Consider the following 18,195-nt stretch of genomic DNA (forward strand, 5'->3'; position numbering starts at 1 on the left):
TAAATCCTTTGTTTATTACCAAAAAGGTGTTATGCTGCCATTAACTTTAATCTATCTTTTTTTACATTAAAAATCATATATAGCAATTTAATATACGTTTAATGCTTTTATTATTGATTCCTTCTTAAAAATTCTTTATGTATAATCCTTATTAATTAAATAAATTTTAATTATACATATTTTAATGTTTAATTATTTTTTATTTCTTTTTTATTTTTACCAAATTAATGTCCAGAAAATGCTATACTTCCTTTGCATTGTGTAACATTTCATTACCTACTTTTGCGTATAAAAGTGTATTTAATTTAAAATTAATTTATTTATAATAACTTATATAAAAATTTACTAATGAAACACTACATGAAATTCATTACAATGTATGTAAATGAAACCTAAATTACACAATCAATGTTATGGTGTAGATACCCAAAAAAAAATGAATGTTATATTGTCACGGTCAAGCATTTTTTAGAATTCATAATATATGGAAAATTTACCTGAGTATATAGAATGAGAATGTTACTTATCTATCAACGCTCAATGTAAATAGCAGAAGCAGGTCTTTCTTTTCTTGCCTTCACTCAAACTAGGTCTTTCTTGCCTTCACTCAAACTATCATTGAGTGTCGTGACAAAATAGATTTTGTTATCACAAACATCCAGACATTATATTTTTCTTGAAACCATAGTTAAAGTCTGTTGAAAATGCTTAATTTTGTAGTAGCATTAGCATGTAAAGTTTTAAATCCTGTGAATCAGTCAATAATGGAACAAGTGTGTAAATAATGCATATGCACGTCACTAGTTATCAATTCCAGTTAAGTATATAGAAGTAGATATTCGTGTGAATCCAAGTAAGAAATAGCAATAAGAATCTGACACGAAAACCAAGTGGGAAAACTGAGATAAAAAAGCATGAGATGTGGAAAAATAAAAAAAGAACAGATGTCTTGCCCGGACTGCCCTAATGATTTGCAGAACGATATGCATTATTGTGGTGGGGTCTTTGTTTGTCGTCCCAACAGAAACTTAACTTCATCTCTACGTTTGATAACACAAAGGATAGTAATATTAACATTTCAAAGATAAATAAAAAATCGGTGTTTATGTTTATGAATTATGACTACTTGTCCTTGTCCCGATGCAATGCAGTATGACCCATCATCACCCACAAACCCAACCAAAAAAAATATTAAAATGACATCACCAATTGCAGAATTTTTATTTCATGCAATACACTGAGACTTGGTTTGATAAAGTTTTTATTTTTTAAAAATAATTTATAAAAATAAAAGATAAATTTTTAAAAGTCGTAATACTTGCATTTGATAAAATTAAATTAAAAAAACTTTTAATAAATATAAACACTACAATTATGTTTGATAAAATAACTTTTAAAATTTTAAAAAAATTATAATAAACATGTTTATAATTATAACGAAGAATAATTTTTTTTTTAAATTCTTTAAAATTTTATATAATATTTTAAAATAAAATAATTATAAAATAAAAAATTATTTATATATTGATTCACATTTACATATTACAAAAAATTGGACATATATCTCAAATAAACTATTCTTATGATTATATATCTATATTTACATATGTATATACATGTTATTATAATTTTAACTAATATTCATGCAAGAAAAATTTTATGATTGGTTTTCATTTATTCATGGGAGTGGGTCTCTGTCCCCGTAGAAATTTTGCAGGTCCACGTTAACCTCCTCGTCGTAGGTAATCCCAGCGGGTATCTGATGAGCGGATAATTTATACGCTTTTTGGCATTGTTTTTAGGTAGTTTTTAGTAGGATCTAGCTACTTTTAGGGATATTTTCATTAGTTTTCATGCAAAATTCACATTTCTGGACTTTACTATGAGTTTGTGTATTTTTCTGTAATTTTAGATATTTTCTGGCTGAAATTGAGGGACCTGAGCAAAAATCTGATTCAGGCTGACAAAGGACTGCTGATGCTGTTGGATTCTGACTAATTGACTTTTTGTTTGTTTTACTATTTCTTATCTTTTTCAAAACCACCTAACTACTTTCCTCTCTCTAATTTTCGAAAATTACCTCCCTCTTTTTCAAATATTCTTTTTAATTACTAATTGTTTCAAATTTTAATTTTGATCTTATTTCTTCTCTCAATTTTCGAAAATCACTAACTGTTTTTCAAAAACAATTTTCGAATTTTAACTTTAATATTTTTCTTTTATTTTAAGTTAATTTTCGAAAACCCCTCTCTCTCATCTCTTTCTATTTATTCATTCATTTACTAACACTTCTCTTCATCCTAAAATTTGAACCCCCTCCTCCTCTCTGAGTTCGAATTTTTCTCTTTTCCTTCTTCTATTCTTTTCTTCTTCTACTAACATAAAGGAATCTCTCTACTGTGGTAAAGAGGATCCCTATTATTATTTTCTGTTCCTTTCTTTTTTCATATGAGCAGGAGCAAGGACAAGAATATTCTTGTTGAAGCAAATCCTGAACCTAAAAGGAATCTGAAGAGAAAACTAAGAGAAGCTAAATTACAACAATCCAGAGATAACCTTACAGAAAATTTCGAAAAGGAAAAGGAGATGGCAACCGAAAATAATAATGCAAGGAGGATGCTTGGTGACTATACTACACCTACTTCCAAATTTGATGGAAGAAGCATCTCAATCCCTTCCATTGGAGCAAGCAATTTTGAGCTAAAACCTCAACTAGTTGCTCTAATGCAACAGAACTGCAAGTTTCATGGACTTCCATCAGAAGATCCCTATCAGTTTTTAACTGAATTCTTGCAGATCTGTGAGACTATTAAGACTAATGGAGTAGATCCTGAAGTCTACAGGCTCATGCTTTCCCTTTTGCTGTAAGAGACAGAGCTAGAACATGGTTGGACTCACAACCTAAAGATAGCTTGGACTCTTGGGATAAGCTGGTCACGACCTTCTTGGCTAAGTTCTTCTTCCTCAAAAGTTGAGGAAGCTTAGAGTGGATGTTCAGACCTTCAAACAAAAAGATGGTGAATCCCTCTATGAAGCTTGGGAAAGATACAAGCAGATGACCAAAAGATGTCCTTCTGACATGCTTTCAGAGTGGACCATTTTGGATATATTCTATTATGGTCTATCTGAGTTCTCTAAGATGTCACTGGACCATTCTACAGGTGGATCCATTCACCTAAAGAAAACACCTGCAGAAGCTCAAGAACTCATTGACATGGTTGTAAATAACCAATTCATGTACACCTCTGAGAGGAATCCTGTGAGTAATGGAACACCTCAGAAGAGGGGAGTTCTTGAAATTGATGCTTTGAATGCCATATTGGCTCAGAATAAAATGTTGACTCAGCAAGTCAACATAATTTCTCAAAGTCTGAATGGATGGAAAAATGCATCCAACAGTACTAAAGAAGCATCTTCTAAAGAAGAAGCTTATGATCCTAAGAACCCTACAATGGCAGAGGTGAATTACATGGGTGAACCCTATGGGAACACCTATAATTCCTCATGGAGAAATCATCTAAATTTCTCATGGAAGGATCAATAAAAGCCTCAACAAGGCTTTAACAATGGTGGAAGAAACAGGCTTAGCAATAACAAGCCTTTTCCATCATCTTCTCAGTAATAGACAGAGCATTCTGAGCAGAGCTCCTCTAACTTAGCAAACATAGTCTCTGATCTGTCTAAGGCCACTTTAAGTTTCATGAGTGAAACAAGGTCCTCCATCAGAAATTTGGAGGCACAAGTGGGCCAGCTGAGTAAGAAAATCACTGAAACTCCTCTTAGTACTCTCCCAAGCAATACAGAAGAGAATCCAAAAAGAGAGTGCAAGGCCATTGATATAATCAACATGGCCAAACTTAGAGAGGAAGGGGAGGACGTGAATCCCAATGAGGAAGACCACATGGGACATCTCCCAGACAAGAAGGAGTTCCCTATTGAGGACCTAAAGGAATCTGAGGCTCATATAGAGACCATAGAGATTCCATTAAACCTCCTTCTGCTATTCATAAGCTCTGAAAACTATTCTTCCTCTGAAGAGGATGAAGATGTAACTGGAGAGCAAGTTGCTCAATATCTAAGAGCTATCGTGAAGCTGAATGCCAAGTTGTTTGGTAATGAGACTTGGAAAGATGCACCTCCCTTGCTCACTAGTGAACTAGATACATGGGTTTAGCAAACTTTACCTCAAAAGAAACAAGATCCTGGTAAATTCTTAATACCCTGTACCATGGGTACCATGACTTTTGAGAAGGTTCTGTGTGACCTGGGGTTAGGTATAAATCTTATGCTACTCTCTGTAATGGAGAAACTGGAAATCTTTGAGGTACAAGCTGCCACTTTCTCATTAGAGATGGCAGACAAGTCAATAAGACAAGCTTATGGAATGGTAGAGGACGTGTTAGTGAAGGTTAAAGGCCTTTACATCCCTGCTGATTTCATAATCTTAGACACTAGGAAGGATAAGGATGAATCCATCATCCTTGGAAGACCCTTCCTAGCCACAACAGGAGCTGTGATTGATGATGACAGAGGAGAGCTAGTCCTTCAATTGAATAGGGACTACCTGGTGTTTAAAGCTCAAGGATCTTCCTCTGTAACCATGGAGAGGAAGCATGAAAAGCTTCTCTCAATACAGAGTCAAATAGAGCCCCCACAATCAAACTCTAAGTTCGGTGTTGGGGGGCCACAACCAAGCTCTAAGTTTGGTGTTGAGAAGCCCCCACATTCAAACTCTAAGTTTGGTGTTGGGAGGCCCTCATCATACTCTGAACATCTGTGAAGCTCCATGAGAGCTTACTGTCAAGCTATTGACATTAAAGAAGCGCTTATTGGGAGGCAACCCAATTTTTATTTATCTATATTTTTATTATTCTTTTATGTTTTATTAGGTTCATGATAATGTGGAGTCACAAAACAATTACTAAAATTAAAAACAGAATAAAAAACAGTAGAAGAAATAGCACACCCTGGAGGAAGAGCTTACTGGCATTTAAACGCCAGTAAGGAGCATCTGTCTGGTGTTCAACGCCAGAACAGAGCATGAATCTAGCATTGAACGCCAGAAACAAGCAATAGTCTGGCGTTCAGACGCAAGGAATACACCCTGAGGAGAGCTGGCGTTAAACGCCAGAAACAAGCATGGAACTGGCGTTCAACGCCAGAAACATGCTGCAGACTGGCGTTCAACGCTAGAAACATGCTGCAGACTGGCGTTCAATGCCAGAAACATGCTGCAGACTAGCGTTGAACGCCCAAAACAAGCATAGAATTGGCGTTTAATGCCAGAAACAAGCATCAATCTGGCGTTAAATACCAGGATTGCATGCAGAGGGCATTTTACACGCCTAATTGGTGTAGGGATGATAAATCCTTGACAACTCAGGATTTGTGGACCCCACAGGATCACCTCATGATCTGTGGACCCCACAGAATCCCCACCTACCTCAACTCACCCTCTCTTTTTTCACACAATTCAATAACACTCTTCCTCAAATACCCTTCACCAATCACCTCAATTTCTCTTTCCTATCACATCTTCACCACTCACATCCATCCACTATTCCCCATAAACCCCACCTACCTTCAAATTCAAATTCTCTTTCCCACCCAAACCCACCCTAAATAACCGAACCTACCCCCTCTCCCTCCACTATATAAACCCTTCCATCCTTCTTCATTTTCACACCACACAACCCTCTCTTTTCCCTCTTGGCCGAATACACCTCTCTCTCCCTCTCCTCCATTTCTTCTTCTTCTTCTTCTATTCTTTCTTCTCTTGCTCGAGGGCGAGCAATATTCTAAGTTTAGTGTGGTAAAAGCATAGCTTTTTTATTTTTTCATAACCACTTATGGCACCTAAGGCCGGAGAAACTTCTAGAAAGAGGAAAGGGAAGACAAAACCTTCCACCTCCGAGTAATGGGAGATGGAAAGATTCATCTCAAAAGTCCATCAAGACCACTTCTATGAAGTTGTGGCCAAGAAGAAGATGATCCCTAAAGTCCCTTTCATGCTCAAGAAAAATGAGTATCCGAAGATCTGACATGAGATCCAAAGAAGAGGTTGGGAAGTTCTGACCAACCACATTCAACAAGTCAGAATCTTAATGGTTCAAGAGTTCTATGCCAATGCATAGATCACTAGGAACCATGATCAAAGTATGAACACGAATTCAAAGAATTATCTTACAATAGTTAGGGAAAATACTTAGATTTCAGTCCAGAAAATGTAAGATTGGCATTCAACTTGCCTATGATGCAAGAAGATACACGCCCCTACACTAGAAGGGTCAACTTTGATCAAAGGTTGGACCAAGTCCTCATGGACATATGTGTTGAAGGAGCTCAATGGAAAAGAGACTCTAAAGACAAGTCGGTTCAATTGAGAAGACTGGACCTTAAGCCTGTGGCTAGAGGATGGTTGGAGTTCATCCAACACTCCATCATCCCCACTAGCAACCGATCTGAAGTTACTGTGGATCGGGCCATCATGATCCATAGCATCATGATTGGAGAGGAAGTAGACGTTCATGAAGTCATCTCTCTTGAATTCTACAAAATAGCCGAAAAGCCCTCTACCTTGGCAAGGCTAGCTTTTCCTCATCTCATTTGCCATCTATGCCACTCAACTGGAGTTATCATAGAAGGAGACATCCTCATTGAAGAGGACAAGCCCATCACTAAGAAGAGGATAGAGCAAACAAGAGAGCCTACTCATGGATCTCAAGAGACACATGAGGAAGCTCATCATCAAGAAATCCCTGAGATGCCTCAAGGGATGCATTTTCCTCAAACCAACTATTGGGAACAACTCAACACTTCTCTAGAAGACTTGAGTTATAACATGGACCAATTAAGGGTGGAGTACCAAGAGCACTCCATCATTCTCCATGAGATTAGAGAAGATCAAAGAGCTATGAGGGAGGAGCAACAAAGGCAAGGAAGAGACATAAAGGAGCTCAAGGACATCATTGGTCCTTCAAGAAGAAGACGCCATCATCACTAAGGTGGACTCATTCCTTAACTTCCTTGTTCTTATTTCTCTGTTTTTTTATTTTATGCTTTATGTTTGTCTATATTTGTGTCTTTATTACATGATCATTAGTGTCTAGTGTCTATGTCTTAAAGCTATGAATAATTCCATGAATCCTTCACCTTTCTTAAATGAAAAATATTTTTAATACAAAAGAACAAAAAGTACATGAGTTTCAAATTCATCCTTGAAATTAGTTTAATTATATTGATGTGGTGACAATACTTTTTGTTTTCTGAATGAATGCTTGAACAGTGCATATTTTTTATCTTGTTATTTATGAATGTTAAAATTATTGGCTCTTGAAAGAATGATGAAAAAGAGAAATATTATTGATAATCTGAAAAATCATGAAATTGATTCTTGAAGCAAGAAAAAGCAGTGAAAAAGTAAAACCTTGCGAAAAAAAAAGGCAAAAAATAGAAAGAAAAAGAAAAAGCAAGAAGAAAAAGCCAATAGCCCTTAAAACCAAAAGGAAAGGGTAAAAAGGATCCAAGGCTTTGAGCATCAATGGATAGGAGGGCCCAAGGAAATAAAATCCAGGCCTAAGCGGCTAAATCAAGCTGTCCCTAACCATGTGCTTGTGGCATGCAGGTCCAAGTGAAAAGCTTGAGACTGAGTGGTTAAAGTCGTGATCCAAAGCAAGAAGAGTGTGCTTAAGAGCTCTGGACACCTCTAACTGGGGACTTTAGCAAAGCTGAGTCACAATCTAAAAAGGTTCACCCAGTCATGTGTCAGTGGCATTTATATATCCTGTGGTAATATTGGAAAATAAAGTGCTTAGGGCCACGGCCAAGGCTCATAAAAGTAGCTGTGTTCAAGAATCAACATACTTAACTAGGAGAATTAATAACACTATCTGAACTCTGAGTTCCTATAGATGCCAATCATTCTAAACTTCAAAGGATAAAGTGAGATGGCAAAACTGTTCAGAGGCAAAAAGCTACAAGTCCCGCTCATCTAATTAGAACTAATCTTCATTGATATTTTGAGATTTATAGTATATTCTCTTCTTTTTATCCTAATTGATTTTCAGTTGCTTGGGGACAAACAACAATTTAAGTTTGGTGTTGTGATGAGCGGATAATTTATACGCTTTTTGGCATTATTTTTAGGTAGTTTTTAGTAGGATCTAGCTACTTTTAGGGATGTTTTCATTAGTTTTCATGCAAAATTCACATTTCTGGACTTTACTATGAGTTTGTGTGTTTTTCTGTGATTTTAGGTATTTTCTGGCTGAAATTGAGAGACCTGAGCAAAAATCTTATTCAGGCTGACAAAGGACTACTGATGCTGTTGGATTCTGACCTCTCTGCACTCGAAATGGATTTTCTGGAGCTATAGAACTCCAAATGGCGCTCTCTTAACGGCATTGAAAAGTAGACATGCAGAGCTTTCCAGCAATATATAATGGTCTATACTTTTTTCGAGCTTAGACGGCGCAAACTGGCGTTCAACGCCAGTTCCATGCTGCATTCTTGAGTAAAACGGCAGAAACACGTCACAAACCAGAGTTAAACGCCAAAAACACGTTACAACTTGGTGTTTAACTCCATGAGAAGCCTCTGCACGTGTAAAGCTCAAGCTCAGTCCAAGCACACACCAAAGTGGGCCCCGAAAGTGAATTTCTGCACTTAGACTTATTTCTGTAAACCCTAGTAGCTAGTTTAGTATAAATAGAACTTTTTACTATTGTACAAAGGGTCCTTTTCCCTATTTTTGAATTCATATGTCTTTGGTGGAGGCTGGCTATTTGGCCTGGACTATCACTTATATATTTTCAACAGTGGAGTTTCTACACACCATAGATTAAGGGTGTGGAGCTCTGCTGTACCTCGAGTTTTAATGCAATTACTACTATTTTATTTTCAATTCAACTTATTCTTATTCTAAGATATTTGTTGTACTTCAACATGATGGATATGATGATCCGTGACACTCATCATCATCCATCCTTATGAACGCGTGCTTGACAACCACTTCCGTTTACCTTAGACCGAACGAATATCTCTTGGATTCCTTAATCAGAATCTTCGTGGTATAAGCTAGAATTATTGGCGGCCATTCGTGAGAATCCGGAAAGTCTAAACCTTGTCTGTGGTATTCCGAGTAGGATTCAAGGATTGAATGACTGTGACGAGCTTTAAACTCGCGATTGTTGGGCGTAGTGAGAGACGCAAAATAATCAATGGATTCTATTCCGACATGATTGAGAACCGACAGATGATTAGCCGTGCTGTGACAAGAGCATTTGGACCATTTTCACTAAGAGGATGGGAAGTAGCCATTGACAACGGTGATGCCCTACATACAGCTTGCCATGAAAAGGAGTAAGAAGGATTAAAGGAAGGCAGTAGGAAAGCAGAGATTCCACAGGGACAAAGCATTTACATACACTTATCTGAAATTTTCACCAATGATTTACATAAGTATCTCTATTTTTATTTTATGCTTTAATTATTATTATTTTTTGAAAACCTCTACAACCATTATAATCTGCCTGACTGAGATTTACAAGATGACCATAACTTGCTTCATACCAACAATCTCCGTGGGATCGACCCTTACTCACATAAGGTTTATTACTTAGACGACCCAATGCACTTGCTGGTTAGTTGTGCGAAGTTGTGAAGAATGTGAGTGAACCATAGTAGTGTGCACCAAGTTCTTGGAGCCATTACTAAGAATTGTTCGAGTTATAAAAAGTGTAAATCACAATTTTGCCTATCAGTATCCATGGATGCAGATTTTTTTGCCATCCCTCAGCATTGTCCATGATCACACTTCAGAGTAGTTTTCTTGATTATTTCCTACTTTCACGTTATACCAACTGAATATTTACATTTTAAGTCACTCAATTCCTACATACATCCAACTTTTATCTAAAGTATCTTCATTTTTCATTTCAACGAATATCTCACTTCAGATTCAGAAGGGAAGCCTTGGAACAACCATTGAGTTGTCTTCGTGTGAACCCAAGATCACGGGTTAAAACCATGAAAAGAGCCACTGATTTAATTATTAGGTTAGGTTGCGTACATCATATCCTTTGGGGTGGCTCTTTCCCAGACCTTGCGTTAAAGTGGGATGCTTGTCCACTCGATTGCGCTTTATCTCATTTAAGATTCAAAACTCTTAAGTCTACATTTAACGCCAATAACTGCATTGGCCTAAATACATGATTATCCATCTCCACTGTTATCAATGCAGCAAGTTAGACATGGCATAAAAACTAAGAAATATAGGGAAGCTAAAATATATTGAGAATTATAACAGTTTTCTTTTAATTTCAATGGGACAAAGCAGCCAAACTCTAAAAATTATTGAATGTGAAATTTTAGAATTAACAGATTTATTTAAACCTACTATTAGCATAATTGGGGCCTACAATGCTTATCAATGAGATGAAAATTTTCGGCATAAATTCATTTGGTGTCTACAGTTTTTGAAAGAGCTGATGACGCATCACTGTCTTCAGATTTTTCTGGACACATAGACCTCTCTGGCATAGCAAGGATCTATTCTTTATTTTCAAATAGCTGCTTTCAGTAGATACTATGCAATCGGCTGAAAAGCTGCTTCTTAAATGATTCAAAAGCTAAATCGAATCTTTCTAGTTGCTCCATGGCATTTAAATTATACAAGAATAAACCATAGTACAAATCAAAACTATCCCCCATGGTATTTTTCACCAAACTCAACAAAGTTTCATAACCGTTTGTGTTTATTGGTCTTGTCTCTAACCTCATATTTTCTAAAAGTCTTCTTGTTATGTGCGTAACAAACTAGGATCTAGCTGCTTGCCAATCATGTTCAGCACAAGACATTTCAACCATCCGGCATCCTTCCCTGAAAAAAATATCGAGAATCCAATAACATCGCAATATTCTTGATTCTTCGTCCGTAATTCTAACTTTGTCATAAATAAGATGAAGGTTTTCCAGCCATTCTTTCCTCTCTCCGGCCCAAACATGGGATGTGTGCAGAGAACATCAAAATCAGGAGGCAAGTGTTGAAGGAAGAGGTTTTTAGATAACTCTTTAACGGATAGTACATCAACAAACAATGTTCTTCTCTTCAACCTTTGGAAAGGTAATGGTTTAAGAACTTTAACTGTCGAAAGAATCGAAGTGCAGAGTAAGATTACTTTTGGATGCTGCTCACAAAGATCATGTACGTTGCTGAAATATGAAACCCTTAATTCCCGAGCCACATCAGAGTAGTTTGATCTAGAATACGCCAAAACCTCATGACCTTAACTAAATATAGTTTTTGCAAGGAATTGACCAAAGTTTCCAAAACCAATGATTGCATTCTTGAGCTTTGTGTTCTTATCAAACGAGCTAGAATTGTTTTAAGCGAAACTACTTAGCAGAGCAACATCATTGGATCTGCATTATTGGCATCATTACTCATTAATCATTATTATGTATTAACCCTTTTCCAATCACAAGAACATCTTCCGAATTCAAAATGATTAAGTTGCTTGCTCTCAATAACACTCTCTAAAATATCAATCACAAATATTCACACAATGTAGTAAAAATCCCTGAGATTTTTCAAGTTTCAAATATCAAATACTTAGAATGCAGCAATGCAGATCCATTACGAGCTCGCCGGAGCAATGCATGGCTGTTACTTTCATCTAACTGGTGTAACCTTTCACCGTCCTCCATCAACTGATTCCTGACCACGTGATGCAACCCTGCAATGAGTTGCTTCCTAAGATCCTCAAATGCCAAATCAAGCTTCTGCAGCACCTCTAAAGAATTCTTATTAAACATGAACAAACCATAATACAAATCAAGGCTATCCCCAACAACGTTCTCCACCAGCCCCAACAAACTCTAATACCCTTTCGTATTAATTGGCATCGACTCCAGCATAAACCCTTCAAAAATCCTTTCAACGGTATAGTAAGAACTATGAACTGGCAGCGTAACAGTCGTGATCCTCGCAACTCATTTCCACCATCCTGCAACCTTCTCTAGCAAACGCATTGAGGATCTTCTCATAGTAAAAAACATGGTACTCCTCGTCGAGGATACAAACCTTCTCAAAGACGGATGAGAGGCTTATTGATCCGTCAGGTGTAGACTTAGGTCCGAACTTTGAGTGAGTGCAGAGGACGTCAAAAATCGGAGGGGAGGAGCTCAAGGAGGACCTTCTTAGGAAATTCTTTGACGGACAAGACGTCAACAAAGAGAGTGTTGTGCTTGAAGCGCTAGAGAGAGAGCGTGAGGAGCACGCGATCCATTGAGATTATGGAGGAGTAGAGGAGGATCACTTCGGGATGCTCCTCACATAGGTTTTCGGTGTTTCGGAAGAACGATACGCCAAGCTTTCTGGCTATGGCAGAGTGGTTGGAGCAAGAGTGGGCGAGGATAGTATGGCCTTGGCAGACTAATGTGGTGGCGAAAAATTGGCCGAAGTTGCCAAAGCCGACAACTGTGATCTTGAGGTGCTAGGAGATAGTGAACTCTTTGGCAAGCTTTGACTCATAGTCAAAGATCTGAGCCGCATCGATGATGCGCACGCAAAGTGGTCTGTAGGTAGAAAAAAAGCAATATGGATTCTACTTGGATGGTAGTAATAATGTGGATGGGAGGAGAGAGTGACCATTGAGGATACGGCAGACAATGTAATCTGGGAAGTAATTGAACAGGCTTGAAGGCTTGAGGGTTGCAATGGAGAGCATGGTTGTTTCGGCGGTAGTTTTGAGTGGTTAGCCATGGCCGATTTTCTAAAAATTGATCTGGATGACATCATTTGGTTTGTGTTTAGGCACAGGAGGTTGCAACGGAGTTCATGGAGCTGACACTGGCAGGATGATGCATCAGCATCATTAGTATCTTTTCTATGTGATTTACATGGTATTCTGTTGATTTATTAGAGTTTTCTAGTGGATTAAGCCCAATTGGATGCCACTTTGAGTTTTTTTACTTTTGATTGATTTCAGGTAGCATTCGGATGAAGAATTGGTGGAAAAAGACATGAAGAAGCAATCGAGGACAACATGTACGCATCATTGGAGCAGAAAGAGGAGCCATGCATACGCACGTCTACAAGAGCTTAAGAGAGACAATTCTCCTCTGGATGGGTGGCGCTAAACGCCATGACTTAGTGTTTAGTGCCTAAGGCTTCGTAATACGTATCACACTTCAGTACACCTGGTGCTTAACGCCCAGCCACCGGTGTTTAGCGCCAAGACCACTTTTCTTTGCGTACAAAGCTTGTTGTCTGGGTGGCGTTAAACGCTCAATACCTGGCGTTTAGCGCCGAATGCATATACAATAATGGGACCATACGTTGTAATAAATCAATGTGGCTTTTGAAGATTTGATTTTCTAAATCAAAAGCTATTAGAAAAGATCTCTTAGGATTTTATTTAAGTTTTAAATCTATTTTTAAATAGAACTATAAATAGGATTTAGATCCACCTTCGTAAGAACTTCTCTTCTCCTAAATTTCATTATGCACTTTTACAACCTTTTCTTGGTTAGGGTTTTCTACACCATGAGCAACTAAACCTCCATTGTTAAGGTTAGAAACTCTGTTTACTTGAATAAATTAATAAATAATTATTTTTCTACCGTTAATTAATGTCTTGATTATTGTTTAAGGATTAGTTTCGTTCCTCATCCTAGGGATTAGTGATTATTGGAAAATAACTCTAATTCAACTTGAATTCTATTTGAGTTTTGGAAGAGTTATATCATTATAATTACAGCTTAAAACCAATTTCTCACAACTTCTAATTATCTGGACTTAGTGTGGTATGTGACATATAATTGTATTATGCTTTTGGGTTCTTAGAGTTGTGTAGCTTATAAATCAGAAATTGAACTTAACCCTCTAATATAATTAAGTAAACAAGAAATTGACAGTCAGTTAGATTAGAGGAGGTTAGATTGCCTAGGAATAGGAATTTAATCACCTGGGGTTTGCCATAAACATAATCATTGCATGATCAAGGTAGTTGACATTGAATATTAATCCGAACATTTAAACATCTCCAAAACCTTAACTCCATTCTCATACCATTTTCTCAACCGTTCATTGTTTGCTTTCTTATTTTATTGTTTTTTATGGTAATTGATAATCAAAACCCTCATTTTAATTTGTCTAACTAGAATAGCTAATAAACCATTGTTTACTTAGTCCGTTAATCTTCGTGAGATCGACAATCACTCAAAGTGAGTTATTATTTGGTATGACTCGGTGCACTTGCTGGTAAGTTGTGGTTTGTGAAATTCCACAACCACGGGACAGTGGCGACACGACAGAGTTCAGGACAGTGGCTTCGAAGTTCGAATGGTGGTTGCACGATGAAGGAGAAGGAAGTTTGTAATAATCAGCATTGACTCCAGCTTCAACCTTTCAAGAATCCTGCCAACGGTATGAGTAATGAACTATGAATTGACGACGTAATGGTCATGATCCTCGCAACTCATCTCCACCATCCTGTAACCTTCTTTGGCAAATGCATTGAGGAACTTCTCACAGCAAGAAACACAGTGCTCCTCGTCGAGGATACAAAGCTCCTCGAAGACAAAGGGGAGACCGGTCCATCCGTCAAGTGCGGACTCAGTTTGAACATCGAGTGAGTGTAGAGGACATTGAAATCGGAGGGGAAGAGCTCAAGGAGGAGATTCTTGGAAAATTATTTGACAGAGAGGACGTCAACAAAGAGAGTGCTATGCTTAAGGCGCTAGAGAGGGAGCGTGATGACCAAGCGCTCGGTTTAGATTATGGAGGAGCAGAGGAAGATCACTTCGAGATGCTCTTCGCTTAGGTCATCGGGGTTTTGGAAGAATGATACACCAAGATTTTTGACTGTGGCGGAGTTGTTGGAGCGGGAGGGGGCGAGGACAGTTTGGCCTTGACAGACTAATGTGGCTGCAAAGAACTAGCCGAAGTTGCCGAAGCCGACAATTGTGATCTTAAGGAGCTGGGAGATAGTGAACTCCTTGGCGAGCTTTGACTCGTAGTCGAAGAGCTAAGTGGCTTTAATGGCGCGCGCGGAGTTTTTTTTAAGTGAGGAAGAGCAATAGGGATTCGATTTGGACGGTAGTGAGAATGTGGATGGGATGAGAGAGTCAAGGTTGAGGATATGGTGGACAGTGTAATCTGGGGAGTGATTGAATTAGGTTGAATGGTTGAAGGTGTCAATGCAGAGCACGGTTGTTTCGATAGCAGTTATGACTGGTTAGCCGTGGCTGATTTTTCTGAAAACTTGATCTGGACGATGTCGTTTGGATTGTGATTAGGCTCTGGAGGTTGCGACGGAGTTCAGGGAGCTAGCGCCGGTGGGACAGTGGCTACGCATTGGAGGCAGGAAGTTGCGACGGAGTTCAGGACAATGGCTTCGAAATTCGAACGATGAATGCGTGATGGAGGTGAAGGGAGTTAGTATTAATTGGTGTCAACTCCAGTATCAACCCTTCAAGAATCCTGGCGGCGTAACGGTCTTGATCATAGCAACTCATCTTCACCATCCTACAACCTTCTTTGGCAAACGCATTAAGGAACTTCTCACAGTGAGAAACACAGTGCTCCTCGTCGAAGATACAAACCTTCTCGAAGATGAAGGGGAGACCGGTCCATCAGTTAGGTGCAGACTCAGGTCCAAACATTGGGTGAGTGTAGAGGACGTTGAAATCGGAGGAGAAGAGCTCAATAAGGAGTTTCTTGGGGAATTCTTTGACATAGAGGACGTCAACGAAGAGAGTTCTGCACTTGAGGTGCTGGAGAGGGAGCGTGATAAACACATGCTCGGTTGAGATTATGGAGGAGTAGAGGAGGATTACTTCGGGATGCTCATCGCATAGGTCGTTGGGATTTCGGAAGAACGATACGCCAAGCTTTCTGACTGCGGTGGAATGGTCGGAGCAAGAGTGGGCAAGGACAGTGTGGCCTTGGTAGACTAATATTGAGGCAAGGAACTTGACGAAGTTGCCGAAGCCGACAATTGCGATCTTGAGGCGCTGGAGATAATGAACTCCTTGGTGAGCTTTGACTCGTAGTCGAAGAGCTGAGTGGTGTCGATGGCACGAACACAGAGGGGTCTGTAGGTGGAGGAAGAACAATATGAATTCAATTTGGACGGTAGTGAGATTGTGGATGAAAGGAGAGAGTGACGACTGAGGATATGGCGGATAGTTAATCTGGAGAGTGATTAAGTGCGGTTGAAGGATTGAGGGTTGCAATGGAGAGCATGGTTATTTTGGCAGTAGTTCTGAATGGCTAGCTGTAACACCTTAACTTAAATCCTATCCTTGAAGGCTTTTGGATAGGGTGTCACTCTTTTAGGAAGCAAATTAACTCAATCGTTATGCAAGGAAGAAGAGAAATACACATGAAGTTTTGGGTAAAATCAATAAGCAATTAAAAGACAGAACTGAACACACAAAAGCAAGTTTGAGCAAATAAAATAACAACAAAATTCCCATGGGTACGGTTTCTAATAAAAAATAAATACCTAAAATAGCTATGACAAAAAATTCAACGCATCCTAACTAATTTCATCGAAGAAACTCCCATTCTTGTGTCATATTCTATCTTTTGTCAGGACCCTTTAGTCTTCAATGAATCGAGGTACCAGCAATCCTCTTCCAATGCTTTTCTGTGAGGTGAAGATCCAGTTCCGTTGTGTGGGGTGAACTAAGATCTGACGGGGTGTTGAAGTGGGAGAATAGGGCATGTACTCCACATTTGGACTTCTGCAAAAGGTCAATTACTCCTGTGGGTCCTCCTCCATTGGGTCCTCCTCCTGGCTAGAATTGTTGGACTCCTCTTCCTCTGTCTTAGAATCTGATTCGAGGTAGACCACCTCGGGTGACCGTTTCTTGGGTGTTGAAGTGTTTGTATCTAGGAAGGTTAAGACAGGCAACTGGGGGTCTTCTCTTATGAAATCTTGACCTTAGTAGATAGTTTGGAGTACGGTAGTAGTGGTTGTAACTACCACGCGTGCTTTGAGGGATCATACTCAGAAGACACTCTTGGGGGCACTGTGTCGTCTCTATCCGCTGTGTCATGCTCATCTGGAGATAGTATGGAAAAAAGAAGGGGTGAGAACTTAAAAGATCACAGTAAGAGTGCTATGTGGACACATTCATATCTATCCCCAGCCCACTTGCGGGATTTAAAAAATATGGCATGGTATGCATTTATAAAAGAAAATAATAACATAATCAACATAGATAAGCCAAATAGAGGAATGGATAATCAACATAATCATAACTTACTAGATACACTTTGAAAATAAGAACACAATCAAACTTTCCTTTTCTTAACTTGTAGCTTTTAGGGAAGGTATTGAGTTCAAACCGGTATAAAAGGTGGGAGTTCCCTTTCCTTACCAAAGGTTCTTATCCCGAAAGTTTTGGCGATCACCTTCCCTTACCGAAGATTCATCTCGATCACTCACCCTCCCCTACCAAGGGGTCATATCGATATGTTGTCTTTGGGGGTCACCTTCCCTTACCAAAGGATCCCTCAGTTCAATTTACAGACAATGTTATTTAGATATACATAAGAAGAGAATCATTCAAGAAGATATAACGACAAAAGGACATGTAAAGTAATGATACCATAATGATGATAATGGCACAAGATAGTCATGTACTCCTTAATTAAAGATATAATAATAACATAATGGCATAAGTTTGGACAGTGTAGCATCATATTTTTAAGGCACATAACGAGAATAAAGCATATTAAATAATCAAACCAAGTTTATGGAAAGGCATATACTTTTGGCTTAAAAGGCTTGTAAGATAGTAGTAACAGTTATAGGAATAACATAACATTCATCACAAAACACAGAAAATATGCATGTACTCTTGATAAAAAAAAGCTTTAAACAATGATAGGTTTGCGTATAGGAGAAACTTTGATGACAAACATGATGTATGTGTGTAAAGGAAAGGAAAAAGAAGAATAATGCCATAAGACACACAACCATGATAATAGGATAAGAACAACATATATGGTAAATAATAACAAAATAGAGCATAACGCATGCCAAGCATAAAAGTAACAAAATATAATTCCCTTTTTTTTTCTAATGCCTCTTTATTGATTATGAGGTTGACACTTGTGTTTGTACACAGAATATTTTTGTAGAAAGAGAAGAAGGAGGATTAGTGTTTGAGAGGGGGTGA

General features: G+C 38.3%; 1 non-coding gene and 2 pseudogenes across 1 annotated transcript; all 3 read right to left on the reverse strand.

Annotated features, from left to right (window-relative positions):
• Nucleotides 1–2,977: 2,977 nt before the first annotated feature.
• LOC130937296 (small nucleolar RNA R71) lies at nucleotides 2,978–3,085 on the reverse strand. The gene has a single exon (XR_009068520.1). It is a non-coding gene; the product is annotated as a small nucleolar RNA R71 (small nucleolar RNA).
• A 6,063-nt stretch (nucleotides 3,086–9,148) lies between these two features.
• Nucleotides 9,149–12,763, reverse strand: LOC130934447 (arogenate dehydrogenase 1, chloroplastic-like; annotated as a pseudogene).
• Nucleotides 12,764–14,319: 1,556 nt separating this feature from the next.
• LOC130934448 (arogenate dehydrogenase 1, chloroplastic-like) lies at nucleotides 14,320–17,446 on the reverse strand (annotated as a pseudogene).
• Nucleotides 17,447–18,195: the final 749 nt, after the last annotated feature.

Source organism: Arachis stenosperma, chromosome 6 (assembly GCF_014773155.1).
Source record: "Arachis stenosperma cultivar V10309 chromosome 6, arast.V10309.gnm1.PFL2, whole genome shotgun sequence".
NCBI lineage: Eukaryota > Viridiplantae > Streptophyta > Magnoliopsida > Fabales > Fabaceae > Arachis > Arachis stenosperma.